At 40.0% G+C, this 21,036-nt stretch overlaps 1 protein-coding gene across 1 annotated transcript in view; it reads left to right on the plus strand.

Annotated features, from left to right (window-relative positions):
* Positions 1 to 21,036, plus strand: part of MBNL3 (muscleblind like splicing regulator 3) — a 207,054-nt gene that overhangs the window by 693 nt on the left and 185,325 nt on the right. The window lies entirely within an intron of this gene.

Consider the following 21,036-nt stretch of genomic DNA (forward strand, 5'->3'; position numbering starts at 1 on the left):
TCGGGAAATACCGTACACTGCCAGGGACTTCGCAGGCTCACCTCTTTTATTTCACTTCTGTAAAAACAGACGTAGCAACTATTTCTTTTTGTTTGTTTACGTTTGTGTTCTAGCAGAGCTTATGTCACATTTGTAGTATAATGATGGGGTTTGTTTTCTTAATTTCTGAAAACATGTGCTGCCGTAAAAAAAAACAAAACTACATTAGAGTTTAATTCTTTCTAACACAGCACATATGTATAAATCGGTGAATGTGACTTTCACCAAACGTTCGCTAGTGAACCAGTCGCCATCATTTAAAAAACATCAGAGATTCACCTACAGTGTATGTTTAGGGACTGTCAGATTCACTGCTTTATGAGTACGCCCCTTAATGCATTGTGATCTTTGGTAATTCGGACACTTATGTTGTATTCGGTCCGCCTAACTTCTGTCTTTAGAAGGAAAGCAGCATATGGCTTCTACATAATGCTGCAGTCAAATCTAGGTGTGTAGATGCATGTGCATATCTATCTATCTATCTATCTATCTATCGTATACATTATGATCATATTAACTCCCATCTGTCAGTGTCATCCATTGAAACCTACTTCTTGCTGTAAAGTTCAACACACACGTTACAATCCGATTGTACAATCTCCTTTTATATCTACAAAAACTATGCAGTCTGATTGGATACAGATTGATTGGATAGATAAGGTAGGTGCTCATATTACATAGCTTTGGTAAATCGAATAGTGGCCAGATGCACTTTGATAGATAATCCATTTATTTTCCGATAGGAATAATCGATCTATAGTTGACAGCTCATTCAGTTGATATTCCATCCAAAGTATCTCAGTGCTGCCCAATCAATGCAAAAGGATCAATAATTTTCCAACCTGGCCAATCAACTAAGTTTGTTCAAATTTGGTCTAAATCAATCTATAAGGAAGTTTATGGCTATTTTAGCAATTTTGTGTTCCGATAGATTTGATCAAGTGATAAAATCGAAGTTTGCAGGACCACAGTAACATTGATTGTTCAAAGATTGTATGATCAGATTGTAGCATGTATGGTTACAGAAGTTGTTTTTGGAGCGACACGTGCAATTTTAATCGCTTGTTAGAGATTTAACTCCTTGCTAACAGTTTCTCCATGTGTAGTGCATGGAACTCAAATGAGGCAGCTGTCAGCAAGGAGTTAAATGTCTCGCACGCAGTGAAAAGCTTCTATGCAGCCCCAGCTTAAAGGTGGGACACTGTGCTAGAAAGCGTTAACAGGCATTTCATTAGATCTGCAGAAACTACATCCCTGATTACTTTTCAGAGACGTTTTCCCCCCCTCAATTTTATGCATAGTTTGATCGTGCATGCGCAGTGTGAGCGCTCTCACATCTGCACTGTATTCTGCCTGGAAACAAAGAATGGGATCCTGGATAAGGTGAAGCTTGCTTTGAATTAACCCTTGGAGTCCATCAGTGGGCTGTGTGTTGCAGAGCTGTGCTGGTGCAGACCTCTGCAGGTGTGGAGGTGTCATGTCACATCTCATCACAGTTGCTTCCAGTATGAGCTTTTGAAAAGTCCAAAATGATGTCTTTTTTCAGTAAGTTATTCCAGTGTCTTAGAATAATCAGATAATGGCATAAAGTGTCTTCTCTTAACATATGTGCTTAATTACATTGCCAGTAATGCTTTGCTGATGTGACTCAGGCTGTTAGATGTTTAAAGGCAATCTAATAAGAATTAAAAAAAAAAAAAAAAGTATGCAGTTGTGTTAGCATGTCTACTAAACGGATCTCCAAAGAAGCTACGGAGCATATGGATATGTAGTTTATTTGATTTAAAGACTTTCCAGTAACTTTCAGTCTGATATTGTTCACTTTTAGCTTGCTTTTATAGTAAACCCGTTTGGAGTGCTGATATCTGAAAACACAATTATAGTTATGGTTTACTAGGCTAAAATTATGAACAAAGTTTAACTGGCTGGTATATACTATTGCGTAGAAGAGTTTACTATCTCTTTATACTCTTCATGTATATAAAATGTAAAACGCATTGCGGACTGGTTCACTGATATTAATAGACTGCCTATTTTTTTTTTCTTCTTTTAACGTCTATTTGTGTATAAAACTTTCTCTTGCTGCATCGTTCAAAGAGTGTGGTTTTCTTTTTATAATCACTCTGCAGCCTTGTCTATTTTGTTGCATCACAACTGTCATATTGCAGAATTCAGTCTTTTCACAGTCATCTCACGATACTGTGTGTGTGTGTGTGTGTAAAATTTCATTTTTTTATTGTTACTATGGCATATAAGTATTTGGATTAGATCCTAAATTAAATGAAATAATTTTTTATTATAGACTGTTAGTCAATCCCGTACCATTTCATTCACCAACCATTGCGCTTTTTTTTTTTTTTTCACACAAATGACATTATACTGTAGATAATAGTTATATGGCATTTATTGTTTGCTAGCCCATATTTGAAATACAAAAGCCACACCTCTTTTTAAGTAGATGATATAAAGTGAGAAAATTATATATGATCTGCCAGTCTGTATGTTTAAACTATTTACATACAAAATGTTTGATATATTTGAGGAATTTTGAACTGGTTTTAAAGTTTTTTTTGTTTTTTTGTTTCTTCTTTATATCTGGTAGTAATGGCACATGGGCAGCAGAATCCCAGCTGATTTGCTTTTTTTTTTTTTTTTTGGATCAGCTGTAAAATTATCAGGGCACAATGTGGCGTGACTGGCTCAAGGTGAGCGTATCACTTAGACGCTGAAGGTTACTGCTGTGGAAGTGATTCATACATAGACACAGGGCTGTGACAGATATTGAGAAATCACTGCAATCTGCTCTGCACTTGGCCAAATGTTGTTATGTGGGATCCAGCATTTAGGCTTGTCACAGACTGAAGATGCATCTCCCTGTCTGCAGGCACTGAGTCTCGGCGTGAAAGTTAGCTTTTTTTTTTTTTTTTTTTTTTTTTTTTGTGACTCCACCTAGAAATACTGCTGCATGGTTTTCCGGTCAAAGAAAAGGGCAGACACTCAAAATTCTCTCTTCTTTTTTATTATATTAAGGACACACTTTCATTTTGGTTATTTCCTTTATACTCTTTTAATTTGTAAGCTGCACCCTTTAGCTGTATATGCTAAAACCAACTAAACCCCCCCCCCCCTAAAAAAAAAAAAAAGTAATATATTGCAGATTACCAATCCTTAGTGTGGTAGCTGTGTTCATTTTCTTTTTTTATGTACTTTTTTTTTTTTTTTTTTTTTTACTTGGTAGTCCGGCCAGTAGCAAAGATCCTGTCTTACCCCAGGTTCACATATCCGTGTTCCTGTGGTCTGCGTTTTGGGTGGGCACAAGAGCCCATTCCTTTGAATGGACTCCCGCACGTCTTCTGAAAACACAGCCCGCACGGGATCCTTGGTTCCCAGTACGGTTGCGATTTCAAGTGCAGGCGGCGTGCCATTATACTTAATGGCACCCGCCTGTGTGTCCGCATTCCTCTGTGCGGGTGGTGCGGCTGCGGATCTGCAGCGGCACCAACCGCACAGATGTGAACCTAGCCTTAGGGTGGCTCTGCTATCTATGAAGGAGCAACAGAGCCACCTTTGGACAGCAGCACTGAAGAGGGTAGTATTAGCTGCAGTTAAAGCCTATCTCCAGCTAACAGTTTTTATGTAGTTACAGAAATATTTTTTCCTTTTGGGATAAAGGTTTTAACTAAATGAATTAGAACTGATCATTGTAAGCACCCGTCAGGGTTAAATGGTTTGTCTTGAATGAGGAGGATGGCTAAAGCTATTTTGGCTGCTTTTATCCTGTGGCTCACATTAGAGCACTTTGTTCTGCACTCCTATGACCCAGATTCAGCTGACAGGGGCTAAAGCCTACATCACAGAGCCGGTCCAGGATCTGCAGGGATCCTGACAATAATGTTGTGATTTGCCCAGATGCTTGAGTGGCACCTGGCTCAGCCTCTCAGCTTGCCACTGAGAGCCTGATCGAGCCTCATGGTGTACCAGTGAGTGCTGGAGAGGCAGAGCAGAGAGCCAGTGAATGACAGTCACCATTTCCTACTCACTGAAGACCAAGACCTGAGCAATCGGCGTTTTTTATCATTTGGTTCTCGGTCTTGCAGGAGGCAGGGAACAGGAGCAGCATCGGACCAATGCTGCATCCATGTAGGTGAGTATGATTGTTTGGAAAATTGTTTTTTTTGGAAACACTTCTTTTAACCCTCTGACACTTTTACTGCACAGTCTGATCTGTTAAAAGTAGTTGAAAAATAACAACAGGATCAACACTTGGTACATGTGGGACTGCTTTTTTTTTTTTTTTTTTTTTTTATGTTCGTGATAGACTGCATTATATATTTTTTCTTTTTTGCCTTAGTACCACTTTAACATGTATCTCCTTTTCTTCCATAATGCCAGTGGAGCTCCCTTGAGGGCACATTATGAATATGGCAACTATGAGCACCAACATTGGTGCTGTTGCACACCCTCTTAGGACTAGTTTGCACTAGAGGTGCTCTCTGAAGAAGGATCCACATTCGATTTGCTGTTCAGAGGGAATTTTACAAGCAGTGAAAAAGTGTAGTATCGCCTCCTCACTGCCTGCTTTAACCCCTTGAACCCCACACTAGCCTGCAATGCATGTGGTTGCGGGACACCTTATTCAGTAGAATAAGTCACGAACATGATGGTTGGGATATGCATAGCCTTACGACCTTAGCATGTGTACACCCCTTACCATTGCCTTTGCAGCATAAGTGGAAGCAGTTGGGTGGCAGTGAAACAGCGGCTCAACCATGTGATTTTACCACCCCCCAGCCACTAGTGTAAACAAGGCCAGGTGTGTGTATTGCAGAAGAAAATAGCAGACTTCAACTGTGGACATGGATGACAATATTTGAACATTACCTTAACCCCACCCCCAGGTTTTGGGATCTCAGTAGATAGACAGCCTTGGTCCACTACAGTCAGATTAAAAGTGAACCCCTAGGCTCTTGTCCACATGATTTGATTGATTTGAAGCTGTTCAGCTTTCCCCTGGAATAATTTAAGAGAGCTGTGTTTAGAACCAGTGAATCTATTGGCTCACATTTCTGCAAAATCAGATTTAAAGCAGAATTCCATATTCAATAAAAATTGGTTTCTTTTGCAAACATTTTCTGCAGTCTTTCCTGCTATTCATACTTTAAGGTGACTCACAAACTGTAGCCACAAGGAATTAGAGAACAGAGTCTCCAGTCAGATGGTAAGGTATGTCACATGGCTGAGTTTACATGCAGAATGTTCACGTTAGATTTTACATAGATGTTAAGGGTACATACAGTACATTCAAACAATGGATTTCTCTTATTTGATCTGTTTTGGTCTGTTAAATAAACAATTGGAAGTTTTATTATATCAGTTCAACTAGTGCAACTAGTTAGCAGTTAGCATTGTTTCCTGCTATCTCTGAGGACTACAAAGCCCTTCCGTGTTATGGAGAAGAGAGGGAGGTGTTTTGTAGTCCCTACGTTTGGTTGTCACCCTAGGACAAAAAGTGTGTAGTGGCAGGATTACCAAGGAAAAAAGTAATCCTGCCACCACATCTAAGGACTGGTAAGCTGCACTACTATCACTTTTTTTTTTTTTTTTTTTTTTTTTTTTTTTTTTTTTGGGGGGGGGGGGGGGTTGAATATGCTTTAGGCCTGCCACAATCCCACTAGAACTCATCTGCTGTTAAGTCTCTGCCTAGTTAAAAGGACATTTATTTAGAACCACATTTATTAGGTCCCACAACTTTGATGGTGTAAACGTTTGACTTTCAAAATGTTTTAGCTGTAAGATCATCAATCAGATCTGATACACGTTTAATTACACCTTCCTCTCCTGCCTGCCAGGACACTGTGGTACATGACTGAAGTGGGATAGATTGTGAAAAGGAAAAGGCAGGCTTGAGAACTTTCCATTCTATCAACATGCAGTACAATTTGTGCTAAACTAAGGCCAAGGTTAATTAAAAAAAAAATGACACATACAGTTTGATAAGCACACAGAAAACTGCATTCTGGTTGTTATAAGTTGCTGCAAAGAGCTTCTTTGCTTTTTAAAAACATTTTGTAAGGCCCCATAGCACTTCAAGAAGGAAATCAGGGTTTCTAATTGGCAATTGTGGGTAAGGCTATAGACTGGCATATATCTGGATGGAAAATCATCTGCCATTCCTCTGTAGCATTAGGACTGCCTCATGGACTCACTTAAAGAACTAAAACTGGTGTGCATTTAGTTCGATACTTATTCAGGGAAAATTAAGCAAGGTCAGTTGGAAAATCTTTGGGAGCAATAATGATTTTTTTCTAATGATGGGAAGCACCGATTACCCTGCTGCCCATGGTAGTCTTAAAATGGCCCTGTCTATGTGCAATATTGGACATGGAGTTTCAGACCGGATTTGGCAATTGATAGCTTTACTGTTAAATAAGCTTGCTTGACCTTTTCTTAACTATGGTAAAACCAGCATCCCAAACTACAGATCAGTAATTGTCTTCCATTGGTATTACTCTAAAATGACAATGGGTGTAATCTGATTGTCTGATTGGTTGATGCACATCACTGCTCTTTGTCTAAATGGTTGCTTTGATATAACAGAGTGAGTAATAGTACACCTACTCAATTTCGTGTGCTCTTCTTCTTTTTTTCTTTTTTTTTTTTTGCTTTGTTTTTTTGCTTTGTTGGTCTTCCACTTTCATTATATACTCTACTTTGTTACTTTACCTACAGGTAAGCTTATTATAGAGCTTACCTGTAGTTAAAACAAATATCTCCTAAACATACACCGTTTAGGAGATATACATGCATGTTTTTGCAGCTGGTGATGTCACTGGTGCATGTGAACTGCACTCTGAATTGAGTGCACAGGGAATGTGTCATCAATCCAGAGCTATGCGCTGCGACTGTGACTCCCTTGTGCATGTACAGGAGTGATTTTAGCACAGCTCAGCCATCAAAATGGCCAGAGCTTGCAAACTTGGAAGGAAGACCGGATGAAGATGGAAGCCCTGTCAGCGGTGACAGTGCACTACTGGAAGGCTTTGTTTTAGAGGTATGGTTTTCATAATGTGCTAGTGTGTGATGCATACTAGCACACCAAGACATTTTTTTTAGTTACTGTAGTAACAGCTGAAAGAAAGCACACTGTTGGTCTAAGACAGTTAACATGCTTAAGAGAATAGAGAGAGGATGTCTTTGGAGTGTTTCTGTCCCTTTACAGTCCAATCAGAATGAGTGAGTGGGGTGCTGACACTTCTGTACTCAAAGAGAAGCGCCAGTTCCCCCCCCCAAAAAAAAATAAGTCAACAGCTACAAGTACGGTAGCTGCTGACTTTTAATATAAGGACACTTCTCTGTTCAGGCATCCTGTGATGTCCTCAACGAGCCAATTCTTAAATGGGCTTCGGGTCCAGGCTCCGGCATGTTAACTAAGGGAAACCAGCAGTGAAGCCTTGCTTCTTCACAAGCGGTGTCCTGCTACACATGGGCGTGTGCGAGAAACGTTGTTCTTTGTTAGTGGCTCCACAGTTTGCTGGGACATGTGATGTGTCCAGAAGGCTTCGGGGGAATGAGTGGGGCCGAACTTTCACTGGGATCGGCACAGCTATCCGTCCAAAAGTGAAAGCAGGTACCACCCCCCCCCCCCCCCCCCCAACAAAAAAGTTCCAATTGTTAAAGAGGAGGGGGGAGGAAGCAAACAAGCGAAACATCTTTTAGGTGAAGTTCTACTTTTACTGTAATGAGAGAGTAGTGTCAGCCGACTGGCTTTATGATATGGCAGGGGTGTCCAAATCTCAAAAACAGCTGAACAGAATTTTAAAAAACTGTTATATAAATCAATTTACATAAATGTATACCAACTGTGCCATTATCTGTTTGACACAAGTTTGGTTTTAATTTAGCTTTTATTTTCACAAATATTGAAACCTTTTTTCCCTTTGCTTTCTTTGGACCTATTCACCACAGGGCTCCTCATAAAGTACATAGTAGCAGTGTCTGTCCCAGAAAAGAAATGTGCCGAGTGATTATCTCATTGTCCTATATCCTAGATGGATCCCAGCGGAATTCACTAACATTTCAATACATGACAGGTTTTTGACAACTGCAAACACTTGACTTTTGACACAACGTCTTTGTCACTTTGTTTAATCCATTTGCTGCATGGTGTCTTTCCTCCAGCATTATACTTAATCTCTCTGTAGTTTGTGGCCCGTTCCCAGCCTGTTCAACTTTGAACCTCATGTGGAGCCAAGAGGCCAAGAAGTGTTCTGAACTCTTTACAGGTCACTGTTGTAAGACTTTTTTTCCCCAACATATATATAAATGATAGTAGACCCACTAAGCACTATTTTGTGCCTTGAACAGCTACATAAAAAAACCGCAGTGTCCTTTTATACAGCCTACAACCCTTTCAGCAAGAGGAAAGTGCTTCATTTAGTCTTTCATCTGACGATCACATGTGAGCAAAAAAGGTTTTGGACCCTTCTGCAGGCCTGAAGAAAAATGATTGGTTCCAGTGGTGCAGTGGGACCTTTTTCTGCTCTGTTGCTGCATTATGCATTGGTGTTCATTACCATTATGTGCTGGAGGTGGGGAGCACAGACAAACAAGGGGAAATGTAATTATTTGTCCCATATCAATTGTTAATTTGCTGTCACTACATTCATCTCTTTAATGTGGATGAATTCTGTTATTTCCAATGCTTATCTGTTCACAAAAAAATCACCTGGATCAGAACATCTGCTACATTTTTGCCCCACACTTGTGGCTTTCTATGACTTAAAATGACACTAAACTGTGGTTTAAAAAAAAAAAAAGAGAATTGTATTCAAGTATGTTCTCCTAAGTCAAAGGACTTTTTATAGCTCTCAGAATCCTCCAAATCCCCAAATTGGTTTTTTTTTTTTTTTTTTTTTTTTTTTGCTGCTGTGATCCAACCCCCTGTTAGAGGGTGCCTACATTCATTCTTCATGGTCTCACTGTATGTAGGAACAGAGCCGCTCACTCCCGAGATGGATTAGGGACTATTGGAGTTGTATTGTGCATAGAGCAGTGTACATAACCACAACTAACAAACAGAAGTGAGAGGGAAAAGCAGAGGTTCATAAAAAATAGAATTTACAGACATGAAAGTGGAAGTTTAGGCTAGCTCTAAGTAAAGCCAGTCATAGATGGAGTGATTTTCTTTCCTGCAACCACAGGCTGCAGGAAAGAAAATCACTTGCTTGCCCCATCAACATAGTAAGTGATGGGGAATCCCTCCTGCGGAGCCATTGTGTTCCGACATGTAAATCTGCCAGGCTGGTTGCATCCAAGTTGATTGATCGATCAACTTGGGTACATTCAGCCTGCCCATGCATGGCTCGAAGAAGTCTATAGCTAAGCTTAAAACAACTTCCAACCCCCCCTTCCCTGCTTCTAACTCCTATTCTAACTACTCTGTAGAAGGAAGATGCTTAGACTTTCTTAGCTACTTTCGGGGCTCTCTGGTTCCAGTCTCGTGATGGGCTTCCAGTGGCCAGCTGATGCCAAATAGTAAGTCTATAGGTGTCATCGCTGCCTAGACATTGCATCCATTGTTGGCACTCCCTCCTCTCCCCTAAAGCCAAGCGCTGAAGAGATCACTTAACTGGACTGGAGAGCCCTGAAAATAGGCAAGTATAAGCATCTCCTTTTACAGGGTAGTTAGTATAGAAGTTAGAAGGGGGTGGGAGCAGTTTTAAGCTCTGTTAGAGCTAGCCTGGAATTCTAGTTTAAGTAGTAGTTATATATGGATTTATTTGGAGAATAAGTATATTGTTTAGTGTCCCTTTTTAAAGCAGACCTTTCAGCAAAAAATACATTATACCCCATTCTAATCCTCCCTCCTTACAAAACAAAAACCAAAATTTCTTTAATTCTTTAACTATTTTTTTCTGTATTTGCATTCCACCCACCCCCTGCCTCAATTCTTGCCTTGGTAAGAATGACATATTAGCCTCCTCCTGCAGCCTCATGGGATACTTAGCTTCAGAGCAGCAGATTTCAATAGAATAATATGAGACTCACTGGGTATGTAACTAGGTTTATTGAGGATTACTCAGCAAATAAACATTTTAAAGAATCTTTAACAAAGAAGGTGGAAGGTCCACTTTAAAGTTAGAAAAGACAAAATGTTCTGTCACAGTGATAACTTTAGTGGCTACCTAAGTAGAATTAAAAGACAGAAGCTTTCAGAGCTCTGAAACTCCTTCTTTAGGTAACATAAATATGACATCACTTTGTTTTAATTGCCTAATATGGAATTAAATTCAAGTGTTCGGATTGCTTCAAAAGCTGTATAAGAGGTGCAAAGAAAAATAGCCACAAACCAGTAGAAATTTGTATGCGTGTTCATACAGAATTTCAGAAAATTTTTCTCAGCATTCATTAGTACCATTATGAAGGTTTGGTATGAAAACTATAAATTATTTTGTTTTGATTACATGCCAAGGTTTCAAGTTTGGGATGCACATGTGCAGTACAATAAGTATGATATTTCTCAAGCAAAAACAACATTCACAGTTAGAATTTAGTTTGTTCAAGACAAATCTTCTATTCATTTCCTTCAATTTTCCTTGTCACTACAGTCGAAAACCCCATATTAAAAAAATAATGGAATGTTCCAAAAAAACTATTTTATCAAATGAATTTCTATTAGTGTACGGCCATCACTAGGAAAGAGCCAGTCTGCATCCCATGTCCTCCCAAGTCCTCAGGCTACAGTGGCAGTGCAGTGTGGTGCTAATGTCAGTAGAGTGTCCATGTAAATGAATGGAATGTACAAATGCAGGGCTTTCTCTGGACAGAAAAAGAAACAAGATTTCGTAATAGGATGGACATGATGCATGTCTTTTTTTTTAAACTTAGTTACCGTAATTATGTAAGTATTGTGTACTGCCAATTGTGTATATTAGCTGGAAATAGGTTGAAGTGCTAATTGCTCATAGTTGTCAACAATTTCCCATTTCAAAGCAGACTGTGTTGTTTTTTTTGTAAGATAGTGAGTCTCTAAACATACATATGCTGGGATGTACAGAGTTGTATGCTAGCAAAGCTTTATTAAATATACAGTATAATGCTAAAAGGCCATATTGTAGCGGTACATACAAAGCAAGCCATGGCAATGAAGATATGGGCTTTCCTGTAGTTGGTTCTTTGTGCAGCATTAAATTGTAGTTAATCAAAGGTTAAGGATCAGATTACATATCAGGCTAGAGACAATTACACTACATGTTGAACTTGTCATTTAATCCTGTAATTAGAGTGAACCAGTCACCCACTCTTACTCACACTATCAAATGTCTTGTAGCACTTAGCAGGGTTAGTTAGACCTGTCTGATGTGCTAGCCACAAAGACATACACTGCAGGAAGTAGTTTTATGGATCCTGTATTATGCCAATTATATGAGAGCAAACACATTAACAGTAGATTGCATATATCTCATTGGTTTATTGCAGCCACACCTCCTTTTTTTTTTTTTAAACAGAGGGCCAAACATTCTACTGCAACAATGGACAATCCACAAGGAAGCTAGTCAAGTAGATGTCTAGGGGTCCCAGATACAACTTTTGAGCATCTGCAGTGAACCAGAATGATAGTGCATTTTGTCAGTAATGCCCCTGTCCGCCATTTTACAAGGGATGATGCACTTGTAGGCAGTTGGTGTCTGAAAGGACGGCCATGCTAGTGTGGACTATCCCTTCTGTGTATATTCCTGTGTCCTTATCAATATCAGTTGAATGGATTGGGGGCCAAAGCTGCTACCTTTCCTAGATCCCATTCCGCCTTAAACCAGCCTTGTTTTACTATTGCCTATTCTACTCCATCTTACATACTCATATTTCTACAGACTAAGGAGCACATTAGATGGAGAATAAACCTTGCTACTACTTAGGAACCTGTCTACTGTATATTGTTTTTCGATGACATATAGAAATGCATGTTTATATCCTATGAGTGCACATGGCCTGTAATTGATAATGATACTCTTTGTTGGGGAAGATTGAAGATATTCCAAATGCAGACGCTTGACCTTTTTATACATTGGCAATCTTCCATAGCTGTGCCTTTTTTTTTTTTTTTTTTTTTTTTTTTTTTTTTTTTTTTTTTTTTTTTTTCTTTCAGTCTTCTGTGCCCCATAGACAGCTTAATTACAACCCAAGATTTATTTATTGTTTGCTGGACATCTAAATATTGATGGGTGCTTTTTGCTAATACACTGAGGAAGATTTACTAAAATGGGAGCATGCAAGCTGGTGCAGAACTGCATAGAAACCAATCATATTTTAGGTTTTATTGTCAAAGCTTAATTGAACAAGCTGAAGTTAGAAGTTAATTGGCTACTGTGCTCAGCTGCACCAGATCCAGACTGCACCAGTTTTAGTAAATCTCCCCCCTCTGCCTTGTATCTTTGCTTTTCTTAAAGTGACTCACTATTTGTATAAGATCAAAACAAGCAATCCCTGTAAAGAAAACAATGAATACTTACCTGTACCATTGCCTGCATCACTGAACTCTGTTGGGTTTAAGAGAATCTTTCTGAAAGATCTTCTGCATCTGACACTTCCCAAGAGTGTTGGATGCCGGAGTCCCCTGCCATATGCTGTGATTCTGCACTGACATTTTCTATGTTACTACAAGACATAGAAGTGACATACGGCCTGTGAAAGGAACCACTGAGCACCAGGGGAGACCAGACATAACATAACCAGGAGTAGTGTGTCAGATGCAACTTTCTCTCTCCAACCCCACAGAGCTCTGTAGCATAGACAGGGGGCCAGGTAAGTAGAATTGCGTTTTTTTTGTTGTTGTTTTTATTGTAAAATCTGTAATTACTTGTTTTTAAAGTTTAAAAATAGCAACAAATGTATGTTTCTCTTAAAGCTGAACTCCAGCTAACAACATCTGGACATTTTACACTTTAAAACGAAATCACCATTAATGAATGGGTTACAGCATTCTGTAAAACTTTTAATTATCCCCTATAGTATAGTAAGCACCTAACTTCCTGTGCTAAGAGTTACAGTTCTGTCTTGAGTACAATACTCACAGTCCACACCTCGTCCATTAAGAAAACAACATATTGCATTCTTTTCACAGAATGCAAGCCATTCTGGGAATGAAGGAGGTGCAGATGAATGTCACAATCTATTTTCCTCCAATCACAGAACAATTTGCATCCTGTGAAAAGAATACTAGACATTTTCTCATTGGACAAAGTGCCAAGCAAGTAGCCTGCTATGATCTGTGTACTCCAGCAGGAACTGTTCGTTTCAGAGCTCGACTTTCAGGCACTTACTATACTGTAAGTGTAAATGAAAGTGAGAGTTTTGCTACTCATGGCACATGTCAATGGCTAATTTATTTTTACAGTGCACATGTCCAGATGTTAGCTGGAGTTCACCTTTAACCCCTTCCTGCCGACAGTACGCATACACAGTATATGGTCCCACTGAACAGGGCTTTTTTCCATGGGGCTGTATATATGTGTATTTATGTTTGTGCTAGGAGCGCACCGTGCTGTGTGTTCCCAGCACAGAGACCAGGGTCTCACTGGGAGCATCGGGTTCCATACTAATGATTGAGACCTGCAACTTTGCGTTCCCTGTCACCTGATCGCTGCGATATCCTCTGATTTGACTATCACAGTGATCTGTGACTGTGAAGCCTGCTACTGTATTTTCCCTATCTCTGAAAGCCGAGGAGAGATGTTCTCTGTCTCTATCTCTGTCTCTCTCATAAAAAAAAAATACAAAAAAGAAAATATACCTAGATCAAAATTTGATCTAGGTCAGTGTCAGGGTTAGTGTTGGGGTCAAGTAAGGATCAAAGGTCTTGATAACACTATTGTTTCTGGGCTGTACTACGGATACTTACAGCAACTAACATACACATGTGGTATTGCTGCAATCGTCGGGAGCAGGAAAATTTATATTGGGTTGTTCTTTGGTGGCAGATTCTGGTAGTGGCAGGAAATATACAGCTAAATTAAAAAAAAAATGCTTTTTTTTTTTTTTTTTACTATTGTGTCCTAGTTTTCCTTTGATAATAAAAACAAAATCAGGAGATATCCACTACCATTTACCACCAAATGAAAGCCCAATTTGTCCTGAAAAAAAACAAGGTATAATCCAGCTGGATGCACACATTAGTTGTGATGATACGTATGGTTTTTCTAACACATGTCAAAGTTGCAAAATTCTGCTTAAGCATTAACATTTTGTTTTACCCTTAGGCACGAGGGGATTAAGAGAAACCTATTGTCTGGGTGTGATTTTTCTATTTTGTGTTCCGCTTTTTTTTTATGTGTGTTTTTTTTTTTTTTTTTTTAAATCCTTGTTTCTATGTATACAGTAATTTTTAGGTATGTACATGGGGAAAGTCATATTTTCTTTTGCATAGTGTTCGTACCTTGCTTTTTCTCTTTTTGGCTTGGCCTTTAGGACTGGTTTACTAAAGGACATAAGACTGTTCGATAAAATGTGTGAAGTTTTACCTAAATTACCCAATGAAATACACAGATTAAAAGAAATAATTAGAAGAATTGAAGTGAATCTTTCATTTTGTTTGAATGTTCTCAACTTCTTTTAGTAAATCGGCCCTTCTATCACAGCATTTATTAGAAGGGGATGTTGACTAAATTCCAGACTCAAATAGACCAGTACTATATTCAGTGGGACTATTCAGTAACATGCCACTCTAGCTGAGCTGAGACTCCTGCCCAAAATAATGACTAATATTTTTAGAGAAAACGATGTTACAATTGGTATGGAATTTTAGAGTATGCCAGATTTGGATTCTTTTAAAGCAATTTTGAGTTGTACCTAGTTGTGTCTGATTTTACCATATTTGCTGTCGTGTGACTACATGAACAACCAATTTGCAAATTCATGCCCAGCTATTAGACTGCAATTACATATACCAAAATTGCATACAGATGGGAGCAGAGAAACTAGAGCGCCTAGTATAGCTAGGAACTTTCTATAGCTAGTCACACTCTAATCATAGGTATGCCTGAAGGGATTCAAATCTAACGAGTTGTTACTATATTTAAGAGAAACAACTTTTTTTTTTTTTTTTTTTTTTTACAAACAGCCTTCAATACAGCCAATATGGCCTAGATTTCTTGCAGTCTGAGCACAACTGGTATGCAGTCTTGTACTGCACCCTCCCTTATCCACTGCATTTTGCTAATTGACATTATGGCTTAAAGAGCAGACCAAGAAAGGCTTCATGGGACCTCGGCTTTTTGTTCTAGTTCATACATGTTCAGCTATATTATGCCGGTAATAATCAACATTTAAACTATTCTGCATTTCCTTAGCAGTTTGAAAAGTATGTAATCCCTAACAATGAACTTCTTCTATTTGCATTATTAGTCTATTAAATATACTGTTAAAATTTTTGGATATACATGTGTTGCTACCAGAAACTCAGTGAGCTTCTAACTCCCTGTAGTGTGCTGACAGCAGAGTGCTTTTGCTGAATTGAACTCCCAAGCAATGTTATTGAACATGGGCAGTTCTTCAATATAGACAACAGGACAACCCCTTGCCCATGTTATTGAGATGCTCTCTGAGCAAAATAAATTCACCACAAAGAAAATATATATATATATATATATATATATAATGTGTGTACACACACTATATTGCGCAAAGTATTGGGACACCCCTCCAAATCACTGGATTCAGTTCCAATCACCTCCATGGCCACAGGTGTATAACATCAAGCAACTAGGCTTGCAGACTGCTTCTACAAACATTTGTGAAAGAATGTGTCGCTCTCAGGAGCTCAGTGAATTCAAGCATGGTACCGTGATAGGTTGTGCAATAAGTCCATCCATAAAATTTTCTTGCTACTAAATATTCCATGGTTAGTGGTAATATAACAAAGTGGAAGCAACTGGTAACAACAGCAAATCAGCCACGAAGTGGTAGGCCACATAAAATGATAAAGCAGGGTCAGCGCATGCTGAAGAGCACAGTGCCCAAAAGTCCCAACTGTCTGCAGAGTCAATAGCTAAAGACCTCCAAACTTCATGTAGCCTTCAGGTTAGGCCAACAACAGTGCATAGAAATCTTCATGAAATGGGTTTCCATGGCCGAGCAGCTGCATCCAAGCCTTACATCACCAAGTGCAATGCAAAGCATCGTATGAAGTGGTGTAAATCATGCCACCATTGGACTCTAGAGCAGTGGAAATGTGTTCTCTGGAGTAATGAATCATATTTCTCTGTCTAGCAATCCAATGGACATGTCTGGGTTTGACAGTTGCCAGGAGAATGGTACTTGCCTGACTGCATTGTGCCATGTGTAATGTTTATTGGAGGGGGGATTATGGTGTGGGGTTGTTTTTCAGGGGTTGGGTTTGGCCCCTTAGTTCCAGTGAAGAGAACTCTTAAAGTGTCAGCATACCAAGACATTTTGGACAATTTCATTCTCCCAACTTTGTGGGAACACTTTGGGGATGGCCCCTTCCTGTTCCAACATGACTGCACATCAGTGCACAAAGCAAGTCTATAAAGACATGGATGAGTGAGTTTGGGGTGCATGAACTTGACTGGCCTGGTTCTGACCCTAACTTGATAGAACACCTTTGGGATGAATTAGAGTGGAGACTGCTAGCCAGGCCTTCTCATCCGACATCAGTGCCTGACCTCACAAATGTGCTTCTGGAAGAATGGTCAAACATTGCCATAAACACACTCTTAAACCATGTGGACATCCCTCCCAGCAGAGTTGAAGCTATTATAGCTGCAAAGGGTGGGACAACTCAATATTGAACCCTACGGACTAAGAGTGGAAGGCCATTAAAGTTCATGTGTGTGTAAAGGCAGGCATCCCATACTTTTGGCAATATAGTGTGTGTTGTATGTTTGTATGTATATGTGTGTGTATAAATGTATATGTGTGTGTATAAATGTGTGTGTGTGTATAAATGTATATGTGTGTATAAATGTGTGTGTGTGTGTGTGTGTGTGTGTGTATGTGTGTATATATATATATATATATATATATATTATATGATGAGACTCATTGTCATTGTGAGAAGATCTGACACCGAATTTGCATTTAGGATGAATATGATGTTCCACACTAGTGTCTCTGGGCTGGATGAAAGCTGTGGATTTGGCTTTCTCTGGATTCTGCAGCTCTGGATAAAAACTGTAGATTTGGTTTTCTCTGGATTCTGCAGCTCTGAATTGGAACATTCAATCCTGTGTCCGGGACACCTTCAATCTGGAGTACACAGGTGTGCAGTGTAGTTATATACGCTGATCTGAGGGTAGCTCAGAGCTCCCAGTGGGGGTAATGGAAGGTCTCATTGAGGGGTCAGAGGACCACAGTCAGAAGCCAAGAGACAGAGGTCTCCGTTCCAGGTGTCGGGAGAACCCCAATCCATAGGTCAGAGGTGGGCTGTGCAGCAGGGTACTGTGACTAGAGGCTAGAGAGTAAAGCATCCAGGAGAACTAGACAACACAGTCAGAGAGACTGGTAAGAGGAGCAGCATGATACTGCAATTGAAGCTGAGTGATCTTATGAGCCAGGTGACTCAACATTTTCCTGTGTGTGTGTGTGTGTGTGTGTGTGTGTGTATTTCTCCTGAAGCTGCAGAAGATCCCCTGCATGGGAAGTCATTTTTTGGTGAACCTTTGCTTTCTTTAAAATAAAAGTGGTCTGCCAAGCCCTTAGAAATAGTTCCTGCCTGCTGTGGGCTCGCTAAAATAACACCTCTACTATGAGTTCTAACTACCCCATGTCACGATATATATACATACACAATGGCCTTTACAACCACTTTAGGCAGTACAGACTGTGATTAGACAAGAAAGAAAAAGCAGCATGCTGATGAGGTTGTCATTCTGTTCTCTCCTCCCATTCAGACCTCTGACTGACAGTCAGAAGCAATAGATCTGGTTGGCTCAGAGTGCTGCTCTTCCCTCTTCCAATGTTAGTCAACAGTGCAGGGGGGGTAATGAGAGACAGGTCTCAGGACAGATTTTGTTACTAATTGGATTAAATTGTGTGTGTTTTTTTTTTTTTTTTTGTTTTTTTTTTTTTTGTTTTTTTTTTTTTTTATATTGCCCTGCAGTTCAGCTTTAAACCCTTATTCTGCCGAGAGTATGATATTTACTGACTGAAGCAGCAATGGGGAGTTGCTTACAGTGGAGTTTTATATGCCATATGTTACATTTTTAAACAATGATAGAGCACAGAAGTGTACACAAATGTGCCTCTTTGATATCTTTCTGAAGGAATCTGCTTGACAGGCTCTCAAATCCTGCAAATTATCCTTAGATCTACATTTTTGAATGCCAACTTATCTTTGCATAAGAGATGAGCATACATTTTGTAGTCATTTAACTGCAAGAAATGCATGTGCAAAGCAGTATCAGGATGTTTGAGCTATTACTTTGATCTGAACTACTTGCACGCATACATATTTTAGTGAATTTATTTTGATTAGCATGAGGTTAAAAGATTTAGCAAAAATGTAACGATCCAGCTGTGGCTGAACTAGAATTCCCAGCATATAAATTTCAGCACACAAATCAGACAGGAGTAAAAAAAAATACTATAAAAGCTGAATTCCAGGAAAACATCTAAATACTCAAATTAAATACATGTGTGAAAGCTGTTTTTATCAGCCAAACAATTTGCATTTAGGTCCATTCAGTCCTGAGATGCAACCCCATTGCACAGGACAGCCAGGAGGATGACACCAGTTCCTTTATGTACTATTAAGGAATGCAGTGGTATCAGCTCTACACCCTCTGCCTGCTGATTGGACAGTGAAGGAACAATAGAAGAGTCATAAGATCATCCTTCAGCTCTCCTGTCAGGTTGCTCCTTGTCCGCACATTTGCACACAAAACACCTTCTTGGCTCTTAGAGCTGCCCCCCCCTTAATGCATTTTAAAATAGGAAGTATGCCCAAACCTTTTTTGTTATACTTCTCTTTTGGATCACAGAAATACGTTTACTAATGTTCTCCTATGACCCAGAAACAGCTGTAGCAGGCTATTGCTATCAGTTGCCACTGTAGAGCAGCGCAACTTTTGGGAAGGATCCTGACAACATTGTAGGGATCTACCTGACTGCCTGATTGATAGCAGACAGTTTAGTTGACAATTCACATAAGCTCACTAGTAACCAGGGGCGGACTGACAACTCATGGGGCCCCCGGGCAATAGGGGATCATGGGGCCCCTGTGTCCTTGCCCAAACTCAAAAAAGCCTATGAAAAAGGTACCGGGGCATCTCATGGGGCCCCCTACTGACCCCGGGCCCTCGGGCAGTGCCCGAGTTTCCAAATGGTCAGTCCGTCCCTGCTAGTAACTGTTATAATGTCTTGAAGGCAACCATTTTGGAAACCGTTAAAAGCTGAACACATGATTACACCTATCTAATCCTAAACCTGCTGCCACCCCCATAATAAGTTTGCCTTTTTCGGGGAGAGGAGAGATTTCTGGCAATGGCCGCAAAGCCTGTGCAGTGACATCACCCATAGACTTACTATGTGGCATCTGTTGTCAGCTGTCCCTCTTCTCCCCTGTGTAGTGATTTTTATTTGGAGTTCCACTATAATGCTAGAGTCTACAGCAGAAGCTAAATTGCTGTCTAGAGTCGCTCACACAAACCTTTCATGATCATACATGTCAGCTGCAAACTCTGTCCCCTCCTTTATTCTTGCATATGGAATCCCAGGACAGGAGCTTCTATGCTGCATTGCCTATGACTATTCATTACCAGATGGCTGTAAGTTATATGAAGTAGAAAATTTCTGTGAGGGCAAGCATGTTCTTCAAGGCTTAGCATGATCTATGGCAGTGGTGTGGAATATATAGGCATCCTCCATACCACCTAAGGTTTTCAGCTCAATATTTTGGTTATTGACCTACCAAAATTATAACTGAATGCAGTACAGGCCTTTACCTGGATTTAACATCCAACTACAGTAAAACTTTGTTTGTTTTGAACAAAGCAGGGAATGCTTAGAAAATTGGTCAGGTTTTTTTCGATGGCTATGCCCTTGTTGAGGATTTTTCTTCCATCCAGTCCAGTCCTTCTAGCACCATACGGACAGTAATGGGGAGCTCGACTTAGAAGAACACCATGTTATTGATTAATTACAAGAAATAGCCATAACACCATTCTTGTACTTCAAAAATTCATTGTGGTCAAAATACATAAACGGTCACCTTTCTTTTTGTCATGAATTTTGCATTTTGACCTCATTAAATGTTTGCGGTACATGGGATGTGTGCTGGCTATTGCTTCAGGTACATGGGCCGTGTGCTGGCTATTGCTTCAGGTACATGGGCCGTGTGCTGGCTATTGCTTCAGGTACATGGGCCGTGTGCTGGCTATTGCTTTCCGGTACATGGGCCGTGTGCTGGCTATTGCTTTCCGGTACATGGGCCGTGTGCTGGCTATTGCTTTCCGGTACATGGGCCGTGTGCTGGCTATTGCTTTCCGGTACATGGGCCGTGTGCTGGCTATTGCTTCCGGTACATGGGTATTTTTAAATTAAATTATGACGAGATTTTCCCTCACCCCTGACTGACACAAAATCATCTCCCTAAAGACTAATACACTACTAGAAAATGTTTTATTTCCCATTTGGAGGGAATTGCCCTAACTTCTCCTCTGCCTTAAACTCATGGGGACAAAATTAGCAATAAATGTTGACAAAGGTTCTAACCATTTTTCTCTCCATCCAAAAGTATGAAAAAGGTGTACATGAAACTTGGGTTTACCCAGCCCTGGAACCTGTGGGCACAAGTGATGGATCTGTTGCTGGCCCTGTTGGCACAAAGTGGTATGTGGAATCCTTAGTGGTAGCTCCCTATCTTCTCTGAGGAACCCAGGAGATTATCAGGGTTGTAAGACTACAAGGTTGTGGCCTGAGGAAAGGTAGGTCTATGGAGGCAGTGCCTGGTAGGTCTGAGAAGGCAATGCTCAAGGTAGATAG

The sequence above is a fragment of the Staurois parvus genome, unplaced genomic scaffold, assembly GCF_062004578.1.
Source record: "Staurois parvus isolate SC_StPar_1 unplaced genomic scaffold, SC_StPar_1.0 ptg001045l, whole genome shotgun sequence".
Taxonomy (NCBI): Eukaryota; Metazoa; Chordata; class Amphibia; order Anura; family Ranidae; genus Staurois; species Staurois parvus.